At 44.7% G+C, this 13855-nt stretch overlaps 1 protein-coding gene across 2 annotated transcripts in view; it reads left to right on the top strand.

The window, feature by feature from the left end:
* CHRM2 (cholinergic receptor muscarinic 2) overlaps positions 1–13855 on the top strand; it is a 175932-nt gene that overhangs the window by 11127 nt on the left and 150950 nt on the right. The window contains exon 1 of one of the 2 annotated variants that reach the window (XM_077935080.1): positions 13635–13842. The exons of the other annotated variant lie outside the window; for it this stretch is intronic. The gene's annotated coding sequence lies outside the window, so the exon portion shown is untranslated. Of the gene's footprint in view, positions 1–13634; positions 13843–13855 lie in introns of those variants that run through there. 2 annotated transcript variants of the gene reach the window in all.

The raw sequence follows: 13855 nt of genomic DNA, 5'->3' as shown, positions 1-13855 counted from the left end.
CTGTTAGTGAGAAGCAACATTGAACACAGAGAAACTTGCTTCTAAGTAAACACACATAGGATTACAAGGCTACAAAATGTTTACCTAGGAGTGAGACATGTGTAGGATTGCAGTACATGACTGATCATAAACAGATTTACTTTGGAGGATAAATGAGTACTCCTGTTACTTTCAGATTCTCATGTCCCCAGTCTTTAATCCAGTTCTCCACATCAGATTGCAATTTATTTATTTTTAAAACGAGTCTTAATGGAAATCTATCAGCATTTTGGTGCAGATTTCTCCTAATATACATAATGTATTTTTGCCTAATATACACTTTTTGCAATTCTATTTGCCCTATCATCATCCTTTTTTAAAAAAGGTCATTTTCACAAATATATACATTTATATGCACACTTTGCCCCAAGAGGCAAATTTTTGGACACATTACTTAGCTGAAGAACTTCACTGCAACATCTGGAAAAATGCAAATTTTGAAGGAGGCCGTGTTTCAGTTTACATATTGTTTCAGAAAGTGTGAATTAGTAAAAACATATTTTTTTTTAAAAAAAGAAAGTGTGAATTTGGCTTGTGTTCCAATGCTAACTGAGTTGAATTTCTGCCCCATCCCTACTTGAGAGTAAACCCCATTTAATGATGTGGTCCAGCTCCGAGGGCCTTCTGGCAATTCCCTCAATGTGAGATGTGAGGTTACAGGAAACCAGGCAGAGGGCCTTCTCGGTAGTGGCGCCTGCCCTGTGGAAAGCCCTCCCACCAGATGTCAAGGAAATAAACAACTATCTGACTTTTAGAAGACATCTGAAGGCAGCCCTGAAGGCAACTTAGGGAAGTTTTCAATATTTGATGTTTTATTCTGTTTTTAATCCATTGGGGTTAATTGATTTAATTTAATTTAATTGAGTGAGTGAGTGAGTGAGTGAGTGAGTGAGTGAGTATTTTAACTCTTGGATGTTTTAAAGTAGGGTTGTAAATCTTTCTTAATTTCACTGTTTGCTTTTTTCAAACTGCTTTGAGGGTTTGTTTGTTTTTTACAATCAAGTTATGTATTTTAATAAACAGGCATGCTCTGGATCTTGCCACATTCTTTATGGTGCTACCCGACTTTTGCTATGTTGTGCTTTTTCTATTTTGTATGGACAGGAGGACTTCTGCAAAGAGGTCAGTCACCCCCAAGAAAAGACGCAGGGGCATCGGACAGAAAGGGAAGATGAGCACATAGACAGAGTAGGCCTGCCGTAGCTCTTAATCCACCTTGCAGTTGAAAACACTGATTTGCGCATCTGATTATTAAGGCATGATTAATTCTACAGGAATCAAGGTGCACAATCAAATATTCACAGTGCTCACCGGAGACAGCAGAAGTGTGAGTGTGGTTTTCCCCACTGCTGCCCCCTTAGCAACTTAATGATGACCTTGAATAAAGAGCTTTGGCAAGAGGAGGAACGATTGAAACGTATAAAAACCAACTTGTCGCCATCTAGCCTGTCCATCGGACCAGCTGTGATAGCACAAATGTATAGGTGTTTTCAGAGCTCTACCAGGAAAAGAAAATACTTAGACCCTGATCCTCTCCTCTATTTTAGATGGAGTCTTACATAACCAAACACAGCAACCTGTTTTTCATTGGCATATGGGGAAGAGCTACCCATGTCTACCCCTCTTTTCTCTCATATTTTGTCTCTGCAAAAGCTGCCTATTTTTTTGCAGCTTTTGGCCACTGGGGAAGGACTGTAGTTCAGCATTAAGACACATGCATTGCCTGTTGACCACGGCCCAGTGTTGTTGGACCACAACTCCCATCAGCACCAAGCAGCATGGCCAGAATTACTCCAACAAAATCTTTAGGGCACCACATCAGCTACCTCTGGTGTAAAAACCACCGAGATAGATGGATCAGTGGTCTCAGACCTGGCTCATTTAAAGGCAGCTCCCTCTGTTTCAATATAATTAGAACTGTTATAGCGGACATACTAAAATAAATGAACTGTCATTGCTTTCTTCCAAAAGGCCACCAGTATACAATGGCTCTCCCAATGGCCACTGGAATGCATTAAACACAAAGTACAGTAACTGATTGCTTCTAGTTACAGGTAGGTAGCCGTGTTGGTCTGCTGTAGTCAAAACAAAATAAAATATTTCCTTCCAGTAGTACCTTAGAGGCCAACTAAGTTTTTCATTGGTATGAGCTTTCGTGTGAATGCACACTTCTTCAGATACTTGAAATTGCTTCTATTATGTTTCTTCAGGACTCTCCACAAAAGACAACACACACACACAGACATCTAAATGGCCATTGGAATGCATTGGTTTGGGGAGGAAGCCTGTGCACTCATTAATTCAGTCAGTCATTCATTCATATACTATCCCCCCTTCTTTCCAAGGAGCTCAGTGTGGCATACATAGCTTTTCCCTTCACAATAATCTGGTGAGGGAGGTTAGGCTGAGAGTCATTGACCCACCCAAGTTAGTTTCATGGTTGAGTGGAGATTTGAACCCTGGTCTCCCAATTCCTAGTCCAGCACTTTAACCACTACACCAGAATGGCGCCTAGTCTCAGGGTTGTAAAAGGGGAGTGTGGGATAAGAGTACACCAACCTTCTTGCGAGACCAGACCAATGTCTAGTTAAGCCCACCATTCCAGTCTCCAGCAAGGAGGTTTGCCTGAGAAGCTTACAAGCTGGAATGAATATGCTGACCATTGCCTCTTCACCCAAAGCTTCTTGATGCAGCTAAAAGCATCACAGCCACTCCCCTCCACCTCCTCTCCATCCTCAACCTTTTATGCTACTCCAGAAGCACCACTGGCTACTGGTACCTAGCTATAGTTGGCTTCCAGTGCCAGAGTGAGTGGGAAGCTAGCAAGACATCTTAGGCAGTGTGCCTACAGCACAGTGGAGCATAAGATTGGGCTGTCTAGTCTTATTGATCACATCCTTGTGTCTCCTTACACAAAACACTACAGCTGCCAATGTACATTTGGAGCTGTACTTCTCATTCTGCCTGCCTGCTACAGTTCTGGACGTCCCATCTAAATATATATATATAAAGTGGGGGGGGGGGGGAAGGATATCATATCACAGATCTGGAAAAGATACAGGAAAGGGCAATTCTTCTGCTATTGGGATGAATTGCAGTGCCGTTCTGAACGTTCTAAAGCATATTTTTTTAAAAAAAAATGTTTGAAGGTTCAAGAGGGAAATAGAGTTAGCTTCCATTGTGAACATATTGTGCTTTGCATGTCACCTGTGAACAGATGTACTGTACTGAAAAGTGTGCTATTATTACCATAGAACTTTTCCCCAAGCATCCCAGCTAGACAGGTGTGTGTGCTTTATTACGTATTTCTAATTGTGTTTATATCCTACTCCCCCCCCCCCAAGGAATTCAAAATGGCACACCTTGTTTTTTTCCTCCAATTCACAACAACCCTCTGAGGTAGGTTAGGTAGAGAGGCTGAGACTGGCCCAAGGGCACCCCTTTGCACATCATGGCTGAGTGGGAGATTTGAACCGTGGCCTCACAGGTCCTAGTCTGATACTCTAACCATTATTACATCATGCTGGCTGGGTGGAGACAGCTTGAGTCAGGAAAAACTTGAGAACATTGGAAGCTGCCATATACTGCACCAGATCAGACTATTGGTCAATGTGGCTCAGTATTAACTACACCAGCAGTGAGAAAAAGGTAGCTAGGGATCCACAAAAGACGTACAATTCAAATTAAATAACAGGGTGGCTCTACCAGCTTATTGAGCCTAGGAACTTTTGTGTACCAGAACTGAAGTTTCATACAAATGTCTACTCCTTAATCCAAGCTTTCTTCATTTCAGCAGCCTAACTAAAGGGGAGAAATGTCCTTTATTTTGCTGTTGGCATTGAGAACCAGAATCCCTTACTAATCTATTGCCAGCCAGCCATACCCTGTTCTTTCATTTTAACTGTACCTGGTTCCAGTTGGTAGACCTCAGAGTTCTAGTGAAAAATCTAGCTAAATCCAACAAACCTGAAGTCAGCCCACCCCTTGTCTACATTGACTGCCCTTGGCTCTACAGGGTTTTAGGCTGTTTCCCAGCTCTAACTAGAAATGTTGGAATTGCACCTCTGGCATGCAAAGCAGGTGCTCTGCCACTGAGCTACGATGAACAAAAATACTGCAAGTAATCAAACTATTCCAGATCATCACTGAAGTGCTTTTATGATTCATGTGTGAAAATGCTCTGCAGCAATGAGCATAATTAAATCCAAAGTGGTTGTTGCTTTGTACCTACACAGTAACACGGCACAGGCAAAAGTCTGAAATTTGGTGCGGATGGGGAATGATGTGGCATTTTGGCAAAGGATGACAGCTCAGCAGTGCAGTACATCTTTTGCATGAGGAAGGCCCCTGGCTCAGTCCCTGGCATCTCCGGTTAGGGCAAGGAAAGACCCCCATCTGAAAACCTAGAAAGGTGCTGCCAGTCAGTGCACCTGAACTAGATGGACCAGTGAGAGAAGGCAGTTCCCTATATTCCTGCATTTTTGGAAGGCCGTGCCTTAAGGATGACAGCATCTCAGTACTGCATCTAGAAGAGTTTGTATCTGAGCCCTAGAAGAGTTTGTATCTGAGCCCATACAAAATATTCTTCCTCGAGTCCCAAGTTGTCCTGAACCCCCTGGCCTACCTTGCAGCAAGTCAGTAGAATGCCAAGTCCAATGTCCCATGGTTAATCCACTCCAGCAAAGTCCAAAATCCAAAGGTCAGGAAATGCAATCCAGGGTAAAGCCAAGTCTTAAGTCTAACAGCCATGAAAGATAGTCAAACCCAAAACATGGTCCTGTAGAGGTCCTGGAGCATCCAAGCAGAGGTCCATCAACATGGGCAGTTGAGCAGACAGCACCTCAGCTCTACTTTGCCTGCTGATTGCCACATCTGGGCTTGATGAAGCATGTGATCCTCACCTGTTCCAAGCCTACTTCAGCTGAGGAATCACACAGAGCTAGTGAGCTTCACCTGGCCATCTAGGGAGCTATGGGCCCTTCTTTGCCTCAGTCTCCCTCAGAGCCCACCGTATTCAAGGATACCAGGACCCCTCAGTTCTGGTGATGGGTCCTGCTGCTCTGGTTCCTGTGCACTGACCCCCATTCCCCTGCCATCCTCCGTCACCCTGTGAGTACTTTCTTCCCCACCCCCTGCTTGACCCAGTGTGTCCCAGTCCCAGCTACACCCCTCACCAGGATGCTCTTCCTCCTCCCCATCCTCCTGCCAGTTCATGATACAAGTTTCCACTGCTTGTATCTGGGGCAGGATAGCTTTCCAAAGTCATAAAGTCTGCAGCTTCATGGGTTGGGAGAGCCAATCTCTTGCAACACCTCTCGTTTGAGACATCTGCATTGCAATCTTATGTGTGGGTGCTCAGAAGTAAGCCTAACAAGTGAAACAAGCTTGCCTCCCTGGAGGAAAAAAAAAATCTATATAGCATTATTTCCAGGTACAATTAATCAGCTAGATTAAAATAAATCTGCAGCTCCTCTAGCATGTTTACTTGGGCTATTGCCATCCAGCTTGAGAAGACTTGCTTCAGGGAAGGTAAGTTTTGGATGGGATTGTTGGTGTGCAATATGCTGGTTCCCTTTTCAAAGATCTAAGATGAGGGTCACCATTTGCAGCTCAAGGGATGCCTTCCCTCTGAGGCAACCTTACAAGAGATGGGTGGGGCAAGCGACAAAAGAAGGCAGGGCAATGAATGTATTTTTTTTTTTTTACCTTTGTACAGTAGGCTATTTTCCACACATAGTCACACACACACACACACACACACACACACACACACACACACACACACCCTTTATGCAGACAAGCAATAAGCATTATCAGAGTTCAAGGACATGGGGTGGGTAGGTGTGAAAGTGAGGGATGTGACCTGGGGACAGAGTGGAGGTGGTCTGGTGACAAGTCTGAGGAAACTCAGAAGAGGACCACATTTGGCCCATGAGCCAGCATTTCGCCATCCCTGATCTAACACATTGGACAAACTAAATTCATTTTATCCCTTCTGTGATATAGATATATAGCTTTGCCACCATACAGTGGTACCTCGGGTTAAGAACTTAATTCATTCCGGAGGTCCGTTCTTAACCTGAAACTGTTCTTCAGGTACCACTTTAGCTAATGGGGCCTCCCGCTGTTGCCGCACAATTTCTGTTCTCATCCTGAAGCAAAGTTCTTAACCTGAGGTACTATTTCTGGGTTAGCGGAGTCTGTAACCTGAAGTGTCTGTAACCTGAAGCGTCTGTAACCCGAGGTACCACTGTAGTGGTGGTCTACTCAAGAGTAGCATGTCCCACCACCACCAGGTACCCTTTCGCTGATGTAAGGTGGTGACTTCTGTCAAAAGACGGAGGCAAGAAGTTCACGGGCCACTTGCTGGCCATCTCTGATTCAGATAAAGGTTACTATTTCTTTATCTAGCTGCATGCCTTTTCATGTTTCCCCTTCAAACGGAGGCTCCATTCAAGCTGTGAAGCTATGCAGGGTCTCCACAGCCCCTGTGTGCTCTAAATAAATGCCATTCAATGGAGGGGATTCTTGGGAGTCAGTTTTATTTCAAATTACATGCCATAAAAAGGGAGAGTAGACCAAACCAACACAACAAATGCTTTATGTTTATATCTAGCTCACTCCTCCGCCAAAATGGCCAATTCCCTAAAGCCAAGTAAAAGCTTCTTTCAGTCTAATGACTATTAATCAAAATGGAATGGTTTTCACCCAAGGAGAATTAACTGTTGTTTGCCAAAATGGATCTCCTCACCCTAATTCGTTTGTCGGGGTGCCAAGAAGGCAGGCTTCATGAATATTTCAGCACGAGGAAGGGTTTTCAGAAAAGCCTCCACTGGATTAAGGAGCAATAACATATTATTCCCCACACTTCTCTCTACCCAGAGGGTCAAATATTCTATAGGAAAAACCCTGCTGAATCAGACCAAAGGTCTAGGACCAAGGCCCACATGGGGGGGGCACATCTGACCCCCCCATATCACTCTTTCTCCCATCACTGTGGTGACAGTAGTAAGTACATCAGTCCACTCATGATGGGGGGGGGGCTATTAAGGGCATCTAGCCCAATGCCCCCTCCCCTGAAGCCATTGCTTATCTAGCAATCCATGGCCCTCCTGATGTTGACCCCATCATCCTTGACCATTGGTCATGCTGGCTGCAGCTGATGGGACATGGAGTTCGATAGCAGCTAGAGGGCCACAGCTTCCTCAGTCCTGGTCTAGTTCTTGGCTTATTCACACATTGCAATGAACATACGTACAAGTGCTTGTGTGGAAAAGTGGACACTGACTGATTTAGACACCCCAGCTATTTGTGCATACAGGTTCACAGATGCATTGAAGGTAATATGTGAGCACCTTCAATGTTAAGTTCCCCTCTTCCATCACCACCACACTAGGTACTAGTGAACTCAGAGTTGCTTTTGAGTAAGCATTTTTAGGATTGGTTTCCAGGCAAAGCTAAGACCCATCATGTCTTAAAATGTCACTTGGCACCTGCTCTTTGAATTTTGCATTTCTTAATCAAAACAGGCATTTCCCACCAAATTAGGAAGATGTTCTTGTTTTTAGATTCATTTTTCTGCCTCAAATTCATCCTTATATCTCACACTTTCCAAGACCAAATGACTGACAAGGGCAAAGGTTCATCAGACTTGTGGGCACTAGAGACACAGACTCTTTTCAGTGGTGACCCCATATCTCTGGCTCTCTTTCCAAAGTGAAAGATGTATGACCCCTCTTTTAGCTTTTAAAATAATATTACAAACTTTTGTGTGTGTTTCAGTCCGTTGTTATCTGGGTAAGAAGTGTGTGCTGGGCTTTTAAACTGCAGCTGCTTTTGGTTTTGTAATTGGGTTTTTTAAGTGTTATATTGCTTTAATTATGCTTTCAAGCTACTATGAGAAAGCATTGTTTAATAGAAATGTCTTAACTAAATGAATAAAATTGATTGGGAGATGATTCAGGATAGACTGAACAGAGTACGATTTCCCACATAATATACTCAATGGAAACCACAGACACAAGAAAAAACTGCCTCAGCCCAGGAGTGTCTCCACCCCCATCGTTCAGCCCGGACACTGAGGTCCAGCTCCAAAGGCCTTCTGGCAGTTCCTTCGCTGTGAGAAGTGAGGTTACAGGGAACCAGGCAGAGGGCCTTCTGAGTAGTGGCCCCCACCCTGTGGAACACCCTCCTATCAGATGTCAAAGAGATAAAAACTACCTGAGATTTAGAAGACATCTGAAGGCAGCCCTGTTTAGGGAAGTCTTTAATGTTTGATGTTTTATTGTGTTTTTAATATTTTGTTGGGAGCTGCCCAGAGTGGCCTGGGAAACCCAGCCAGATTTGAAAGGAGACTAGACAAAGACTTAGAGGACAGGTGTGTCAGTGGATCATGGTAGTGATAATGGTCAGCAATATGTAGCTGCATATTTTTGGAGGCTTTGTGCTTCTGAAAGTTAGGGGAGAAATTATGGGAGAGGGCTACTGTTAGAGGCTACTGTTAGAGGCAGAAGGGCTGTTCACATGTTCCCCGTGCACACAAAGAGTTGAACTGTACACTCATACAGCCATTCACATGCACTGTTCAGCAAATGTACAATCCGTGTACAAGAGCTGAGCTGTATAAATCAAGACGTGTACAGTCTTTCACATAAATACTTATATATCTTGTACATCTCAATATACCCCAGATATTTTGATCAGGGAGATAATGGCATGTCCCAAGGAGTTAATTACTCATGAGGACCAGTATCGCCACTCAAAATAATTCTGTGGAGGATGCTGCCCCTTTTGGAATTTCTAACTTGATGAACTCATTTTTTTTTTCATGCTGTCTTCAACATGGTCTCCACTAAACTCAACCACTTATGCACAAGTTTGTGATGGACAATATAGAGAAGAAATTGACAATAGGTTTATTGAAAATACCAGCAGAAGCCCATTCATTTGGCTGGCCCTTCGTTGTTGTTTAGTCGTGTCCGACTCTTCGTGACCCCATGGACCAGAGCACGCCAGGCACTCTTGTCTTCCACTGCCTCCCGCAGTTTGGTCAAACTCTTGTTGGTAGCTTTGAGAACACTGTCCACCCATCTCGTCCTCTATCGTCCCCTTCTCCTTGTATTCTCAGTCTTTCCCCAAATCAGGGTCTTTTCCATTGAGTCTTCTAGGTAAAGTGAACCAGCTGCCTCAAGCATTGAATGTTGAGAGACGGTGACAATAGCAGCTCCACACACACATGGATAAGATCAGGCAATATAATTCCCCATGGGTAAATATAACAAATTGAGATGGAAGGATCTTTGAGTTTGAGTTCTCCCAGTTTCTCATTTTTTCCAATCTTAAACTCAGTTTTCCGCAATTCTACAACAATTTGTGATTTGTTTATTTTTAATCTTTATGAAAATTCTCCAGCGTTTTAGTGCAGATTTCTCCCAACAAACACATTTTTGTATGCAGTTTTGACATACATTTTGCAAGCAGTGGTATATTTTGTATGTTATTTCCTCTAATATATTTATTTTACGCACACTTTTACCTAATATATGATTATTATTTTTAGAACATTGATTGGAGAACTGCATCATAAAATTCAGATAACTGCAAATTTTGAAGAATGGCTGTGTTGTAGTTTTCATATTATTTCAGAAAGTATGGATATGATAGACTTGCCTTTAAATATGAAGTGAAGTGAATTTCTCCCCCAACCCTAGTAACAAAGAGGGGTCCAAAGCATTACAAACCCATGGAACATACTGTCATCTAAGAAAATATTTATCTCTGGCTTCACCTAAATTATTTGAGATTATGGAGGGGGCAGGATATCTTCAGCCCTATTAGAAGAACAGGCATAGTAATGTGGATTGTGTTTGTTCTACTTAATGATCTTACTTAAAATGCTGCTTCAAAACTAGTTCTGTGCATGTTCAGGGCAGAGGAACCAGCAAAAATTATTTGGTCAATGATCTGTGGCTCTGGGTACCCACAAACAATGCATGATCTTTGATTGTTGGACATCACCAGCTACGATTCAAAGAAATGTTGATTCTGTACATATTTATTGGAATTTAATTAATCATTGTTCAGAATCTCCGCATTGTGCCATCCTGCAGCAACAAAATTCAAAGGATTCTGTGTGTGAATAGATTTCCTGATTGAAAGAAACAAAAGAGAATTGCAAAGGGGCAGACCATCAGATTCATTTGTGTGTTGAAATGTGATTATTATTATTATGTTTCAAGGTTCTGAAAATTGAGATGCGCATTAGATTCGATGGTGCATTAAACTCGTGTAACTATGGTATGCCCACTACCTCAATGCAATCCTCCAAGACCAAGAATTCCAGTTCACCTACCGTATTTTTCTGTGTATAAGACTACGTTTCCCCCCAAAAAATAATGTCCAAAATTTGGAGGCGTCTTATACACGGATAGATCTCTCCCCATTTTCTTAAACCAGAGCCCCCCCCCAAATAGGGGGCATCTTATACATGGGGGCGTCTTATAGATGGAAAAATACGGTATATTGGCTCAGAGGCTTCTAGCATTAACATATGGACAAATATACAGAGTCTCTTTCCGAGTGTTTCTGGAGCTTGTGTTTTGACCTGCAGTACTTTGGCCTCCCTAAGTTGCTGAACTCACAGTGCTTAGTTCTACACCCACCTCCTGCATTTAATTCTTCACTCACCCCCCCCCCCCATCTTCATCCCAGGGAGAAGATTTGTTCTGAACCGATCCTTACTCAGCTCCTCTCAGTTCCCTCTTCCCCCCTGTAATCAGTTTAAAAGCTTCTCTGCCACTTAAAAAAAAAAAATTAAGCACCAGCAGTCTGGTTCCATCAGAGTTCAACTAGAGCCTGTACAGGTCCAGCTTGTTCCCAAATGCTCCTCAGTGCCAACAAATCCAAATCCCTCCTGACACTGTCTTCTCATCCACCCACTAAGACCTCAAAGCTGCACTGTTTAGCTGGCCTTGTAGGTGGAACTGGTAGCATATCAGAGAAAGCTACCTTGGAAGCCCTGGCTTTAAGCACCCTATGCAGCAACCTACATTTTGCTTCCAGGACATCACAACTATATTTCCCCATAAAGTTGATGCCAACATGCATCATGACCACCGAGTCCTCCACTATCAGGCTATCTATTCAATGGACGACACAACATCCATAACTTTTGCACCAGGTAGGCAATTCACCCTGCAGTCCGCATGGCCATCACACACCCATCTATGTTCCTACTGATTGATCAGATCTCCTGCCACCAGGATTCCTTCACACTCTGGAGAAGAATCCTCAGCACAAGATGATGGCTGCTCCCTTCTAAGGAACCATTTCCCTCTACCTCAGAGTGACACCCTCCTTCTCTGAGTCTCCTCTTCTCCCTGACAACAGGGAAGCCATCACTGTAGAAGTGGAACGCTGCTATGTCTCTGAAGGTCTCACCCACCAACCTCTTTGCCTCTCTCAGCTTCTACAGGTCTGCCCTCTGGCCCCCAGGGAACACACTTGTTCCTGTAGAGTCAGAAGCTCTTTGCGCTGAGGACAAACCTGCAACTTCTGTCCAACATGCAGATAGTCATAGATGTGACACACACTGTTGGCTGTCTACTTGCATAACTGTTGTGTTTTGTTTTGTAGCTTATTGAATAACTTAAGTTTGGTTTAGGTCAAGGAACTGAGGGTTGCAATAGTGTGCCTTGGCTGCACTGGCTTGGTATTTAACTCACCAGGATACTTTGTAGGGTAGGACAGAGACACTTTGTGAGCCAGGGCTCCCTGTAGCTAAAGGCACTAGAGTTGTGAAAGGTACAGTAAGAATGTTTGTTGTGCACAGGGTTGCATCTATCATCTATCTATCTATCTATCTATCTATCTATCTATCTATCTATCTGAACCACATAGGTGGCTGGGATACAATTCAAGCTCTCCTTTAAACCTCAAATGGCTTGGGACCCAAATACTTGATGGGCAAAACAGCCTGCCCGTGCCTTAAGGTCCCCAGAGGGGGCCTTTTCCAAGTTTCCATCATCTAAGGCAGACTTCCCCAACCACACTGGCAGAGGCTGATGGGAGTTGAAGCCCCTCGATGCAGAAGAACACCAGGCTGTGGAAGATTTAATTTACTGGAGCGAGTCTTCTCTGTAGCACTATCTGGGTTGTGCAATGCTCTATACCCGTCTCTCCCCCCCCCCCCCCCAAATGACACTGTTGTCATTTTGGCACCAGGTTTGTTTGCCAGGATACTTTTTTTTAAGAGTTTTGGTGGTGAATTCTGAACCTCATCTGCTTATTGTTTTCCTCTGCCTCGGTTTCTGTTTCTGTTGCTGCTGCATGAGTGTTTTATTTCTAACACCCGGTCCTTGTATCTGCATGCACGAAGGGCCAGTTTATAAATATTTTTAAAGAAATGAATAAGAACTCTGCACATGCTCAGAATGTAAGAACGTAGGAAGAGCCCTGCTGGATCAGGTCCAAGGTCCATCTGGTCCAGCATCCTGTTCTCACTGATGCCTATGGGAAGCCCTCAAGGAGGACTTGAGTGAAACTGCCCCCCTCCATTCATTTCTCCAATCTTCTGTTTAAGCCACCCAAGTACGTGGCCATCACTGCTCCTGCGGGAGTGAGTTCCATAGTTTAACTACCTTGTTGTTGTTGTTGTTGTTTAGTCGTTTAGTCGTGTCCAACTCTTCGTGACCCCATGGACCAGAGCACGCCAGGCACCTCTGTCCTCCACTACCTCCCGCAGTTTGGTCAAACTCATGCTGGTAACCTCGAAAACAGTATCCAACCATCTCGTCCTCTGTCGCCCCCTTCTCCTTGTGCCCTCCATCTTTCCCAGCATCAGTGTCTTCTCCAGGGAGTCTTCTCTTCTCATGAGGTGGCCAAAGTACTGGAGCCTCAGCTTCAGGATCTGTCCTTCCAGTGAGCACTCAGGGCTGATTTCCTTAAGAATGGATGGGTTTGATCTTCTTGCAGTCCAAGGGACTCTCAAGAGTCTCCTCCAGCACCATAATTCAAAAGCATCAATTCTTCAGCGATCAGCCTTCTTTATGGTCCAGCTCTCACTTCCATACATCACTACTGGGAAAACCATGGCTTTAACTATACGGACCTTTTGTTGAATAATTCCTTTTCCCTGCTCTGAATCTCTCCTCATTCAGCTACAGGAGTTCTGGTGTTCTGAGAGAGGTAGGAGAACTTCTCTCTATCCACTTTCTCCGCAAACTGTACAACATTTCATACACCTCTATCATGCACCCCTTGAAGCCAAGGTGTCAGGAAATCTGAAGAAGGAGCACATTATTGGGGAGGCGGTGAACAGGGCCAAAGAAGCAAAGAGAAACAAAATGGATCTCCGATGTGAAAATCTGAGATTCTTCCCCAACCGCCCGCGCGCGCGCGCGCTTCCCCTGTTTTTGTTTGGGTGTTTAAATGGGGGTGGTGGTGGTGGTGCGGCGGCTGGAAAGCCAACCTGCTCCCCCCCCCCCCGCTTCCCTTCGGAAGTGGCGCCGAATCAGCGAGCAGCGCCACGGCCATTGGAGGAGCCGCGTCTAATCCCGTCCGCGGGAGAGAAAAGCGCCCCGCACGCCAGCGCCTGCCGGCTGCTTGCTCGCTCCCGGTCTCCGTCCCTTTCCCCTTCGCACTCCGCCTCCGAGCGTCGCGACTGGCGCGCAGTCGAAAACAGCCAAGCCCGGGCGAAGCTGGCCAGCCGGCAGCCGCCGCTCCGGAGCTCCTCCCGCAACTCCCATGCCGAGGAGGCGAGATCCTCGACGGGGTCACCGCCTGGGCGCTCGCTCTCCTGCCAAGGTGGAAGCGCGTC

This window comes from Podarcis muralis, chromosome 10, assembly GCF_964188315.1.
Source record: "Podarcis muralis chromosome 10, rPodMur119.hap1.1, whole genome shotgun sequence".
In the NCBI taxonomy this organism is placed as follows: Eukaryota; Metazoa; Chordata; class Lepidosauria; order Squamata; family Lacertidae; genus Podarcis; species Podarcis muralis.
Note: the sequence above shows the minus strand (reverse complement) of the source record. Positions and strands in the feature narration are given on the sequence as shown.